The sequence below is a fragment of the Adiantum capillus-veneris genome, chromosome 28, assembly GCF_014529385.1.
Source record: "Adiantum capillus-veneris isolate H3 chromosome 28, ASM1452938v2, whole genome shotgun sequence".
Classification (NCBI taxonomy): Eukaryota; Viridiplantae; Streptophyta; class Polypodiopsida; order Polypodiales; family Pteridaceae; genus Adiantum; species Adiantum capillus-veneris.
Window position 1 is genome coordinate 55,239,212 of NC_140958.1, and position 13,881 is coordinate 55,253,092.

Below are 13,881 nucleotides of genomic sequence, written 5' to 3' on the forward strand. Positions count from 1 at the left end.
CTCTCCCCACGCTTGCACAAATGCTTTAGTGGAATTAGAAATGTGATCTTTGAAAAAAATTTGTTGCTTGCTTGTGGTTTGGGGTTTCCACATAATTTGAAGCGCTAACTCGAAGTGGTGCCACACTTGCCTACGCAAATTTACAAGCACGGGATTTGAATCTTGATCGGTCGTACACTTGCAAAGTGCTTTCCATAGCTCCCATGGAGCATCCTCCTCACCCCTCTCCTTTCGCATCTCTGGTTTCTTGAAAAACCTACATGCTTTCACACCATTCATAGATACTTTTTGTGGCACTTCATGCATATTTTCCACCTCACCGATGATAGAAACATTGCCACCAAGACATCCAATCAAATTTAGAATTGCTTCAACATTCCAATGGCTTCCACGGATCTGGAAAGTAGTTTCATTGTGAAAGCGTACTCTATATGAAGCTTTAACAAGCGATCAAATATACGCATGAAGGTATGCAAAGTGCAAAAGTGTACATTTGTAAGTGGAAAATTGATAATGGGATGCCATGTTCTATCTTTTGTCGACCGATTGCGGACCTCCATCATAGGACACTTCAACACCGAGCAGACCCATTCCCTTGCATCATCATCCATTGACCCTGTTGCCTGACTTCCCTTGACACTTTTCTTTGAAGACGTGGAGCCACGAGTACTCTCCTTGTATCCTCGTACACAATATGGACAAGGAAGAAGTGATGAAGCACCTTGTTTACACCCAAGTATACATTTGATTGTTTTTAAATCACCTCCTAAGTGCCACTCAACATCAAATGTACCTACTCCATCTACTTCTAGCTTTTCTCCCTCTAGTTGTGCCTTAATAACCTCTGTGATCCACGGGATCATAGAGAAGACCCATGCCAACACCTCATGAGTCTCTTTCGGAACTTCAAAATCTCCTAACCACCATATTTCCTTTTCCGATTGTACACTAAATGATGGTTTCTAAGAATGGTCACTGATAGCATCGACTTTTGCAAAAAAACATTGCCTCATTCATGAGTGTCACACTCATACGTTCCAATCTCTGTCTTTTGACAATTTGACATTCATCTAGCTTAAGAATAAATATGAGCTTCTCTCCAAGTACTGAAACAACACAGGAATTGAATTGTTATACTAAATGATATTCAATATAGATAAAAAATGACATTACAATTTGTATTACCTTGTGGAGATAATGCATAAAATTTAACCATAGCTCGTTGTAGTCGTTTCAAGTCAACAAAAATATTATTGAATTGATGATAACAAAAAGACTTTGCCCATTAGGAATAGTATTGCCCCCCTTTGTATTACCACATGACTTGGCACTTGTGGAAGAGTACATCATGGATCCTTCAATGTGTTTGTATTCGCCAAGGGATTCTTGAACAAGATCATTGTTTGCTTTTTTTGCAAGTCGGACCCTATGTGGAATAGGAAACAAATTCTCGGTGATGCCTTGCTCTCGTAATGCATATTTCATCAATCCATGAAGTGCATGGTATGCATTTGTGCTGATCCCAACCTCATCACAAGCTCTCTGGACATCATCCTCAGACACAAGGTAGAGATCTTTTTTAGGATCTCCTTTATGATGGCATCTTTCATGTGTTTGGCCTTTTCGCAACCTATGATGTAAAGTATATCTTCCTTTGAGATGCATCCTAGGAGAATATTGCAACGGTCCTCTTGTCTAACACTTCCACACACATCTTGTATATATGTCCTATTTCAAAAGGTGAACCGAGTTACAAATTGATGGAAATTATTATAAGTGATGAACACTGTGAATTAAAGAAAATACCTGGTTGACGTGATCCGCTTCTTACGTGCCCCTCCATTAGAGGCTAAGTTTTCAATGGAAGAGAACTCCCTCTTATACTCACGCATGCCAAATGGAGTGGCTTTTAGGTGCATCATTGCAATCTGTAGCTTAGTTACCTCTGTTTCTGTAACTTTCATCTCCTCTTTAAGATCTTTGAGTTGTTTCTCTGTGGAATGTAGTTGTTGTTGGAGATTTGTGGAATGAATGTGTAACACTTGACATTGTTGTCGGAACCATGCGGACGCACCTGCGTGATTGGAGGCCAATTTCTTACAATACCCAAGAAGACCACGTTCTCCTTCTCCCACATATTTGATTAAGCTTGGGAGTGTACGGAATATCGGATGACAGCCCACGAGCGGATCTTTTGGATACAACCCTCCATCAAGCCACAAGTCAACATTGGTTTCTCCTCAAAACCGTCGTACGGATGCCGGTTGAGATGCTTTCTCATCATTTTTTTTGTGGGAGCAAATTCGATCGGTAGACGCAGACTGACATTAGTTGACCTAGTAGATGACGGCACAGGTGATTCATTGGTTATGTCATGAAGAGACATGGTGGAAAAATATGATGGGGGAAAAAATAGATAAGATATACTTTTTGTGATAAACAGACAATTTTTGGGATAAAAAGACTTAAAAATATATTTTTTCATATGTAGATATATATAGGTTCAATTTTTGAGCTCAAAGGAGGGAATTTTAAATTTTTCAATTTTTAGGCTTTATTAGATGGACGTTTTGATGATGTGGAATTATCTATTTATTCTTGGAATTAATGTAGAGAGGGACCCAAGGAATTTTAGATTTGGAGCTTATAAAAGCTAGATTCTTCTAAAAAAATAATGTTTTATATATATGTATATATATAGGGACCTTTTTAAAGCTTAAAAGATCCATTCTGAAGATTTTATAAAAAAATCATTTTTTGGGGTGAATTGATGCACGAGCTGAAAAGGGGATTTTGTCATAACTACTTACTCTTTTTGTTTGGTGATAGGTAGAGAGAGAATGGTTCTTCTCTCTACTTTTACTCCTCTCTCTCTTTTTACCCCCCTCTCTCCCCTACTTTACCCCCTCTCTTCCTCCTACTTTACCACCCTCATTCCCTACTTTCCCCCCCTCTCCTATCTAGAGAGAAGTTAGAGAGAGCTAGCTACAAAAGTAGCCCTATTTATTGTCTTTGTTCCCTCCATCCCCTACAAAATTAGCCTTAATCCCTTAAAATTAGGAATCCTTACATGGCCCCAAGGGGGTCCAATTTTTTCCTAATGTATGATCTGTCTGCTCAGCCTTCTCACGAGGTGATACATGCACTTTATCAGAGAATCATGTTTTTGCCTCCGTATCACCTCCAGGCTTTTGAAGAAGCCTTCTACACCGGCTTCTTCACCATCAACACAGATATATTCGGCCCGACATTACTGGCTCATCATGCGCGATATGAGTCCCTTGTAAAGATGCGCGAAAGCCTCCACTAAAGAAGCAGCTCTACTGCCATGTCAGGGACGACATGAACTAGGAGGGGGGGAGTGTTAGCAGCTGGACACACCCAACAGAGAATGATTGCTTGGCAGGATATTATTTTTTGTAATTATTCTTTAATTGAGAAAAACCATCATTTTACCTTTGTAAATAGTGGGGCTTGCAGAAGCTTCTAGATTGTATCCCATTTTTGACATTTAGTTTGAGTGGATGGTTAAATTGGAACCTTAGGGTTTGAGATTGTAAGGTATTTATATCACTTTTGACCTTAATAAAAAAACCTTTGTCATTTTTAAAAAGTTTTGTCTGTGTGAGTGAGCGTACTCTATGTACGAGAGAGAGTGAGAGTTTTATCTTGACGCTACGCGCACACCGGTGGTCGGAATCGAGTGTGGAGAAGTGCAACGCGTTGCCCCCAAAGAGAGCTACAGACCAATACCTACATTGCGTGTGTACAACCTGGGTTTGCGAGCTCGATCCACGAGCTGCATCTGGTGATTCAGTGAGCATACGTTGTCTGTTTTCGCATTTCAGCATATCCACGCGTTCGCAATGAATAGAGCTACACATTAGGCACTTTAGTTTTCGAAAACGACGACCTGCAAATTTTGACCAGACATCCTACGTGATTTTGCACCAGGTGTTTAGGGTTGGGGTTTTGGTTCATGGACCTTAGGGAGAGCGACCTATGTTCAGTGGCGTTTCGAGAACGTTTGATGGGTATTTGGCTCTTGAAAGCATTGTAGGAAATCTCCTCTTAGGCACTCCTGAAGGCTGTAACTTAGACATTGGGTAGAGACCTCTGTAGGAAGTAGTCGAGAGTCGGTCGAGTGTAGGTTGACAACCTATGCTTGCTTTCACGCGCCTGCGGGTCGAGCTTCGTCCTTAGCTGACAAATCTTGTTAGGTGAGTTCTCGTTGTGCTGACGTCCGTCGCGGCGTATCCTCCAACACTACCATCCCAATACAACATCTCCCGCTTCATAACCACTAATAGGAGCTCTAGAGGGAGTTCTGTTAGTTACTCTCTCTTCAGGTCTTGCGTCTCTCACTTCAATCCAAGCATCTGGAACCCTCGTGGTATGGATAGTATATGGCACATCACTATCCTTCTACATAGTCATGAGAACTCTCAAATTCAAGGATCCCATTGGTCTAGGTACAAAAAAGTGTGGTCGACTGAAAAAATCTTCCACTCTAGTTCTCATAGGAATCGCTCTCACCGTTTCTGGCCTCATTTCAGAGAGAGCTGGTCTATGAGTGCCAGGAGTGACATAGTACGGTCCTCCAAAATACAGTATATCCTTCCAACTCCTTATGACTCACGGAAAAGTACCTTCGTCCATACTTATCAAGAATTATCACCTAGGTATCTCTACCTTCTTCATGCGTAAAGACATACAAGAATTTATAATCTGATAATTCTCCAACATTGGGCTTGTCACAATTATAGTAGAGCATCTGCTCCCCATTGTTGTATTTGTACAAACCCACATGTATATTGTCAGTGTTGACTCGAGTTGCCATGTTCACTCGCCTTAGCTTTGGATTGGGGATGTCCAGCCTTGGCGGCTTCACTTCAGGCTCGACAACAACTTTCTCCTTAGCACCTGTTAATCCCCACTTGTCCACAATATAGGGATTTTGCACAACTAAATACATGGTTACCTCATCATCAAAGTATCGATCGCCACTATAGTCCACATGAACTATATCCTTGAGCTTGGTATGTCTCTCTTCTAGTTTAACACAATAGCGATCCATACCGTTCTTGTAAATCTTAGCACCCTATTTGTTTTCCAATTGAAATTTCAAGTGCAAAAGTTTCATGGTTGGTGCTGGTTGGATGGTCCCACTTCGATGGTCATTTCTTCCTTAAAGCTCACACTCTTGAATTTGTCAACCATATAGGTGTATGATCTCTCTAAAGAACTATCGAAAAGACTTTCCTCTATGATTGGCTCTAAGGTTGGCAATGATCCTTGATTGAAACTCTCCTCAGTTGAAATGTGACTAACTTGGTCTCTAGCGATAGGGTTTCTAGTATGGTATAATCTACCTAATTGCAAATACATCAAGAATCTACTTTGCAAAACCCCCTTTTATGATGCATCTGTATCCTCCAACTCTAAGCACCTTGAGCCGCACACTCTAGCTCTTGCATTCTGTATAAAAAACACTTGGTAGCTATGAGTTTGTAGTTGCTCTATTAGTCAAAATCTGAGGTCAGGAAAAATTTATCGCACTTTTGGTAGAAAATCTTGTTTTTCTTGTAAAATCCACAATACAAATCCAAATTCACTTTTGACAAGGCCACTATGCTCCTAGGGACAAGTGCTAGCTTTGATATGAATCTGAACTCATTTTGTGACAAAGAAACATGGATCATGATCAATGTACCTTTGTATGAGATGTCACTGAAACTTGTCACACATCTTCCCCTCAATCCACGGATCCTTGCTATATGGTTTTTATGTGACTTGGATCATTTTAGGTCACCCAAAAAAACAACCTCTAGGTCTGTCTAGCGATTGTTGGACTGAAATTTTGTTCCCTTTTGACCCCCTTTTGGAAGTTTTTTCTCTACCTTGCTTTTGGATATTTTTTTTGTATTGGTCTCTGCTACAAGTCTGTATGGTCGCTGTCCAAAAAATCAATAAAGGTACATGGATTGCGATCCATGTTCCATCAAATCTGGAGCCCAAATTTGGCTTGATGATTACTTGCACTTTAAGTAGTCCACTCCACCACTTGCTTTTGGATTTGGAAAACGTTTTGTCAAGTCAAAGCAAATTTTTGTTTCTGCCCTGCAATTTTTGACTAGCTAATTTTTGGCTACTGGTTTCTTGATAATTTGGTCTACTTTTTTGCACTTTTTGCTATGGTGCCCTTTGCAAAAGGTGTTCCAACTGTCGTCAACTATCTACTACTGCTCAAATCTTAGCCTTAGATGGTTAAAAGATACATGGATCGCGATCTATGTTTGACAGCATTTCGACATGAAATTTGGCAAGCAGAATGCTTGACCCCTGTAGAGACCATTTTTTCACTCCTTTTTTAATTTGGGTCTCTAAAAGTTTAAAAAGACCAAATTTTGGTCAAATTTGAAGGTTTTTGTACCTTTTGTCCAATTTCTTGATTTTGAGTGTGTTTTCAGTGTCACTTTCACCATATTGTGTATTCAATGACTAGAAACCACATTGGACCCAATGGTATTAGTTTATATTCAAACAATCACGGAGATATATGGATCGTGAACCATGTGCCTCCACCAAACTCGATGAAACTTTTAAAATTGCTTCTCTTGGGTTCGATTATCCCTTTTTTCTACAAATTTTGGGTTTTGATCAACTTTTAGGCTCTAACCATCAACTTTTCCTATTTTCGAAGTTATGGTCTCACTTACCAAGATATGGTTTTCCCAAGTTTTTTCCCTAAAATTTTCAACCCAATTTGATGGTAAAGGTTGCTAATTAGCCTAGTCCTAAGTGATGAGATGAATCTAGGAACAAAAACAAACAAACAGTGCCGAATTGAAAGTAAAATGGATGGTGGACCATTACTTTCCAAGCATCAAGAAAAATACAGAATGAAATGCTTTTAGTATCTCACTCACAACTCCTTATGCCTCTGAAGAGTAGATCTAGCAAGCCCTCAACTTCTAGCCTCTACCAAGAGACACGAAAGCTACGGCTATGACTAGATCACTCACCGCCTAAGGATCACTATGCCTGGCAACGGCGCCAATGTTAGCGGGTCGTCACAATCAAACGTTTGTCTGCAGCATAACTGTCTGACACTAACATAATACCAATACTCAGGGAAGTGACTCGGATGGGGCACGAAGACTCTTTTGAGGGTGTCAACCTCAAGAAATGAACCTACGGAATGAAGCTATCTAGCACACTAGCAAATCTATCACTCTCTACTCAGGCAATCTGTATATGTCGTCTCACCACTCTTGATCGTCACACCATTTTGACACTCAAACAAAGTCGAAATGCAACAAAACTTTAGGAGGAGGTCTAAGATGTCTAGAGGCACTAGCCTACCAAGTCTAGTCACAATCCAACAAGGTACCAAAATCACGATCCATCATGATCAAGGTCTTGAAAACTGCAACAGAACTATCCAAAAAGGTTGCCCTATGGTCTAGGAACACTCTCCTATGGTCCAAACGTCAAAAACAACCATTTACACACTCAAAGAAACATATTTAGCTCATCAATCGGCCACTGCAAACCACAACAAAATTGAGAATGGTTACACTTAAAATAAAGAGTACAAGACAAAGAACACAATGCAATTGTAGGAAGCAAAATTGGATTACTAGATCTTGAGAAAGAAGTTGCATGAGAGTAGCCGCTCTCAGTTGTAAGCTTCAAACTCTCCAAAAACTTTAGATAAGATACAAAGGTTGTGTTCAAACTCAAAAAGTTGTGTTTTATACCTAGGGCTCTCTTGGCCAATGTCCGGGTTACAAGGCTCAAATCCCATAATCAGGCATTACAAGTTAGATTTACAAAGGTTGGGATCAATAATCACTCGGCAAAAAAATCAGGTTTTCTCTTATTTACAAGGCTTTTCTCAAAAAATAATGAGAGCACAAAATTGGTGGCTTTATGAAGAGTGGTCTACTAGGAGGGCACCCGTCTGGTTCATCTGCCAACAATGACCTAGTGCTTATAGACGACAATGGAGATATATATTTTGATGACGATGGAATTGAGTATCGAGCCGTGTTTGACCGATACATAGTCGATAAATGGGGGCATTACGGGCACCAAATCCAAGGTGGATGATGAACCAAAGGAGGAACCTCCTTTAATCAACAAATCAAATGCTAGATTCATCAAGACCAATGAGGCCACAAGAGTTCTGATGGACTATGTCTATGTGGTACTTTATAGGTTTGCAAATGGGGATCAACACATCTTTTAAAAGTGTAGAACCTAATGCTAGGGACTTGTTAGCCCATAAAGTGTCTTACATGTTTACATACACAGATGCTCAAGGAGTGCAGGTCTTATTGGTAGATAGGTATGAGCAAGAGTACAGGACCGTTGAATTGAATGAATCAACAAGGTACACTTATATGGGAACTCTGATCTCTACAGACTACATTTAGTTGAGTGTAAGTCCACCAAGGAGATATGAAACCAATCCACAGGGATTCAAAACTCAAAATGTGGGAAGAAATGGGGTTCAACGAGCCTAGACAACAGAAACACGTTTTAGGGACTCACCCAATAGGATCAATGGATCACAAACCTCTAGGATCGTTGTACATGGGAGCCAAAATTTGAATCGTATGAGCCAAACAAGAGGATATACCACTATTATGGGGCAACTTTAGGATAGAAACTTAGGAAGAGTAACATAAAGAATTTCACTTGGATTCCCTCCACAACTCCATGAGATTGAAAAAGAAGCCTTTGTAGAGATCCTAAATTTGTAGGTATATAGATAAGACCATCACGAGTTGCCAAATGCATCATCAAAAAAACATTTTGAAAGAAATATTTTAAAGTAATTAAAATTTTCTTTTCCAATTGTTTTTAAGTAATTAAGGGCGGGTTTAGACTGCTCGCCATCTCCCTCAAGTTCAGGTGTGTCTTTAGGCGTACGAGTTCACATTGCACAGATACACTCTTTTTTGTTATTGCAGATTAGCAAGCAACAGGTTCTGACTGGTTAGATGGAATGGTTGTGAGGTCTTTGATTTCGTGATCAAGCCTCACCCGCGACGCTCGATGAAAAGTGCACGAAATTCTGCGGGGGTGAAGTCGCCCGCAAGGAGGGTGGTGTTAGAGTTTTGGCATCTCAATTGAACTTCCCAATGTGATCCCATTATTTATTTTGGCTTTTAGGTATTTATTTTACTTATTTGTCAATGTCTATGTAGGGCAATTTACTGAGGTGGATATATATGTGACCCCCTTTCCCCCATTGTTATTCATTGCAATGGTTGATTGGTTCAGGAGACTCTCTCTCTCTCTCTCTCTCTCTCTCTCTCTCTCTCTCTCTCTCTCTCTCTCTCTCTCTCTCTCTCTCTCTCTCTCTCTCTCTCTCTCTCTCTCTCTCTCTCTCTCTCTCTCTCTCGTGCTCACTATCCTTGGTCTCTATGCTTCTACATCATCAACTTTGACATGGTATCAGATTCATGTTCTTGAAGAGCCTTGGAAGAGGAGGAGTTGTACCATGGAATAGTTGTGAGAAGAGCTCATGAAGACTACCCCCTCGATCGGCAACACTCCTCCCTTCGCTGTTGCGTGTGTTTCAGAATACTCGCCAACGTAGCCCAATGGAGATGACGCCCGACACCCCCCCTTTCGCGCCTACATTTTAGAATGCGTTGTCGACAACCTTGCTTGACTATGGCACTGACCTCTACCTGCAACAATGTTTTCAAATGCTTTTGTGCCCCATGACCTTGCTCAATCCATTTGGGTCCCTACATGCACCGTTTTAAAACGCTGCAAGTGCCTAGGCCCTAGAAGCTTGGATATCAAGGAACAGACATCAAAGGGATTCTTCATTTGGCTTTGGGAAGTGGAAAGTGCATCGCAAGGGCATTTTTTGGGGGTCGTGTCAAATCTTGCAAAGAAATTTGGAGGCGAGGACCAAGGGCATAATTTTTTTTTGTCAGCAGCTTGGTGCAAATACCTATGGCCCGTTTTGAAGTGCCTTGAGGAGCAACTTGGGAGAAGTGCAGATTGGAGCTCAAGAGAGGAGGATAGTAGATTGTGTGGGCCGGCTTGGGAGTTGGTATGGCAACTCTTGGAGTGCGAGAAGGATACTCATCTTCCCAATCTTGCAACTTCAACATAGCCTCCCCTTGCTGGAGAGCCAATGACAAACTAAATGATGATAACTATGATTGGAATTTGATTATGTGACTCTGGTTCTCACAGAAAGGCTCATGGGACATTGTTGATGGCTCAAAGCCCCATTCTACAAAGGATCCTAACAACAGGTACACCCACCTTCAAGATGACGAGTATCTCAAATTGTGTGTCGATTAGGATGTTTGTAATGCAAAGGCAATGTCGGCCATTGTGGAATCTCTTACAAAGGAAATTTCTTTAGCCATTCAGACTTTGAAGACTCCCAAAACAAAATGTGGTTCAAGCTCGTTGGAATGTTTGATTGGGATTCTACGATGCGAACAGTCACCCTTCTTTGACAATCATTTGCCATCAAGTTTCCACGTGAAAGTTCAAGGCAATCATTTCTTATGAAGGCTACAGTTATTCATGATCAACTATTGGCTATAAAAAGTGCACTGACCAGTACTCAATTAGTTGCTTTGGTTCTCACGAAGTTGCCTGAGGCATATGAAGTGATGTCTACGACACTTCGACTACAAATCACGAAGGAAAAGCTGAAATTTGATAATCTCATCTCTTTTCTCATCGAGGAGGAAGACATGTAGATAACTCAAGGCAAAATTTAAATTTCTAAGAAAGGTGTCCTTCAATTTTTAGAAAGAATACCAAGAACAATTGTTACAACTGTGGAAAGCATGGTCATTTGTCTAAAGATTGTAGATTCAAAGGCAAAGACATAGGTTCTAAAAAGGATAAGGGTAAAAGCAACCATCATGAGGAAAGTAGTGATAGTGACTAAGGGAAGGACAACAAAGAGACTACTGGTGTAGTGGAGTCTACACTGGCAAGGACTCCCACCTTCTAGTCACATGGAGACCAGTGCTGCCACCAGCTTCAACCAGAGAGAGGCTCGTGAGTGACAGAGAGGGGCAAGCAGTGCTCCCTATAATTTATTTGGGCCCTTGTGTTGGAGTTCAACTTATCGATGTTTGAACCCATGAGTCGGAGTTCAATGCACATACATTTGGTAGGGAACTAATCAGACGTATCTAAAACACCATGGATGAGTGCACCAACCCATTGATGTTGGTCGGGTCATGGACAAGATGTGTTCCACATTTCATTATCTTGGAGTATTTGTTGGATGTGATGTGTTCACGAATGGAGATTCTTGGACGTAGTGTGGTCTACAATTCAAATTTTCTAAAAGGCAATTGATGCTCAAGATGGCATTCTTCTAAGGTACAAAGTTGAGGGTAGCAAATTTGAGGTGTATCTAGCATCACCGGTGTTGTTGGGGTGGCCATAGTAGCTTCTTCATCAACTTGGTCTCACTATTTATGTCCACTATGAGCTGCAAAGAGGGTGTTAGAGTTTTGACACCTCGAGTGAACTGCCCAATATTATCCCATTATTTATTTTGGCTTTTAGGTATTTATTTCTTATTTGTCAAAGTCTGGGTAGGGCAATTTACTAAGGTGGGTATATATGAGACCCCCTTGTCCCCATGTATTATGTTCAGTTATTCATTGCCAAGGTTGATTGGTTTGGGAGTCTCTCTCTCTCTCTCTCTCTCTCTCTCTCTCTCTCTCTCTCTCTCTCTCTCTCTCTCTCTCTCTCTCTCTCTCTCTCTCTCTCTCTCTCTCTCTCAGGTTCAGTTTCAAGAACCTCAAACAAAGCTATGGATTTTTGACACTCTAGTGGTAGCTATACTTTATGGGGTTCAGATTTGGGGACCCTCACTTGACCACTATGGAAGCTCTAGTAGCACTGATAAATGGAGATGTATGGAGAGGCCTCTAGTCTCTATGATCTCTTGGCTGATGAGTGAAGGCCTCAGTGCCACATGAGATTATTTGAGCTGGAGTTGAGGCCCTTACATGAAAATGGCCTATGAACTTTGAGAATAGCGGAATTAGAAGAATTAGAGTGAGCATTTTTGTGAGACTACTTAGAGAATATATAGGTGAACTTAATTAGTGGTAGCAACATAACAATAATACTTAATTAACTTGGCATGAACAATACTTTTGCAAGAGAGAGAGTTTAGAGAACTTGACAACAGTTAAGGATCAGATTTATGTAGAGCCGTCCCCCCTCCAATAGGCTTTTGTATTATAGATTCTCCCATCAAGAGAGACTTGGTACAATACAATCTTTGTGTTCCTTGTGACCTAGGTGATGCAATGAAGATGGAAAGCTTCATGCATCACGAGCATAACATAGACTTTGTAAAATCATTAACCATCCCCGGCCTCAGTCCCAAGGTCTCAAACACCTTCAAAGGTGGAGAGAGCTAGCGGGGAATGAGGGTAGGGAAGAGGAAGAAGAAACATTCATAGGAGAAAGAAATAGTTCTTCACTTATCATCACTCTTCTTGCTTAGCATACATAATAGCATAGTAATGAACATGGAGAAGATGTCAAGCTTAAGCATTGGAGCATGTCTCTTGGTTGGATTTGCATTCTATAGCCAAGAGTGTTGGTGTAGGCTCTCAACTTCTCTACAAGCTTGGAGAAGGAGATGGAGCTCTTGCACTTTGCACCTCACACAATGAGAGAGAGAGAGAGAGAGAGAGTGTGTGGGGGGGGGGGGGGGGAGTATACCCCCCAAGCTAGCCCCCTCCTTGCTTTGTTCGACCCCCTTGAAAGCTCATTGGACCCCTTCAAGCGTGGCCAATCACATACAGAGTGCATATCAAGAAAGCATGCTAGCCTTGGGTCAAGTGTCCCCCTTTCCCCTTTGAGAGAGAGGACTTGATAAATGCATAAAAAATTAATTTAATTAACTAAATTATCATTGGACCCCTTGAGAGGCCAACCAATAGGCTTTAGGCACACTATGAGGGCAACATGAAGAGAAACTTGACGAGTGTCCAAGTTGCTTTCTTTAGACCAAGCTTGCCTTGTGTGAGGGTGTGTGTGTTCTCTCTCTAGCTCCTACAATGAGGGCTCGCCCCCCCTTGTGTAGGGACGTGCTTTGACTTTTTGAACACCTTAACCCCTCAAGCACCTTGGTCATGGAGCACCTTAGCACCTTAGTCATTAAGCACCTCAAGCACCTTAGCTAGCAAGCGTGACAAGCACCTCAAGCACCTTAGTCAGCAAGCATGACAAGCACCTCAAGCACCTTAGTCAGCAAGCACGACAAGCAATTCATGTGTTGATCGTGTTCCCACCTCAAGCACAGTCCTCGCTTGCCTAAGGTCAAAGGACTTTTAACACTAACCTTTGGAGGTCTTTAATGAAGCTAATGCTAAAGTCTTTAAGCTCCATTAACTAGCCTTGCTCTTTGACAAACCATCTCTCATTTGGACCCCTTTAACATTGGCCCCATGTTGAGATAGATCCAAAAAGCACATGTCTATATCCTAACCCTTGTTCCCGTTTATTCTCCCACATTAAATGATCAGTTTAATATGAGAAAATCATTTTGGTTGGTTAGATATTAGATTTTATGGCATTACCTCTCTCTTGAAATCATAGTCATCCTTGACTATGAGGTAGAAGAGATAAAGCCTTAGTCATTAGTCAATGTTTCTTAGCAGGTAGAGGATCCCTTTATAACTTACGATATCATTCCAAGATGAATGACTAATCCATTTGGTGCTTGGAAGACGTAGCTACCGTGAGCATGTCTATTCTTTAGTCCATTTCATTCTCCCAAGTAGAGTGACGAATTCTACTTGGTGTTTGAGAGACGTCGTCATCACAAACATGATCCTAAGCATGCATATT

General features: G+C 41.2%; 1 pseudogene; it reads right to left on the reverse strand.

Moving 5' to 3' along the window:
- Window positions 1–4,678: 4,678 nt before the first annotated feature.
- Window positions 4,679–13,881, reverse strand: part of LOC147420478 (uncharacterized) — a 41,389-nt pseudogene continuing 32,186 nt past the window's right edge.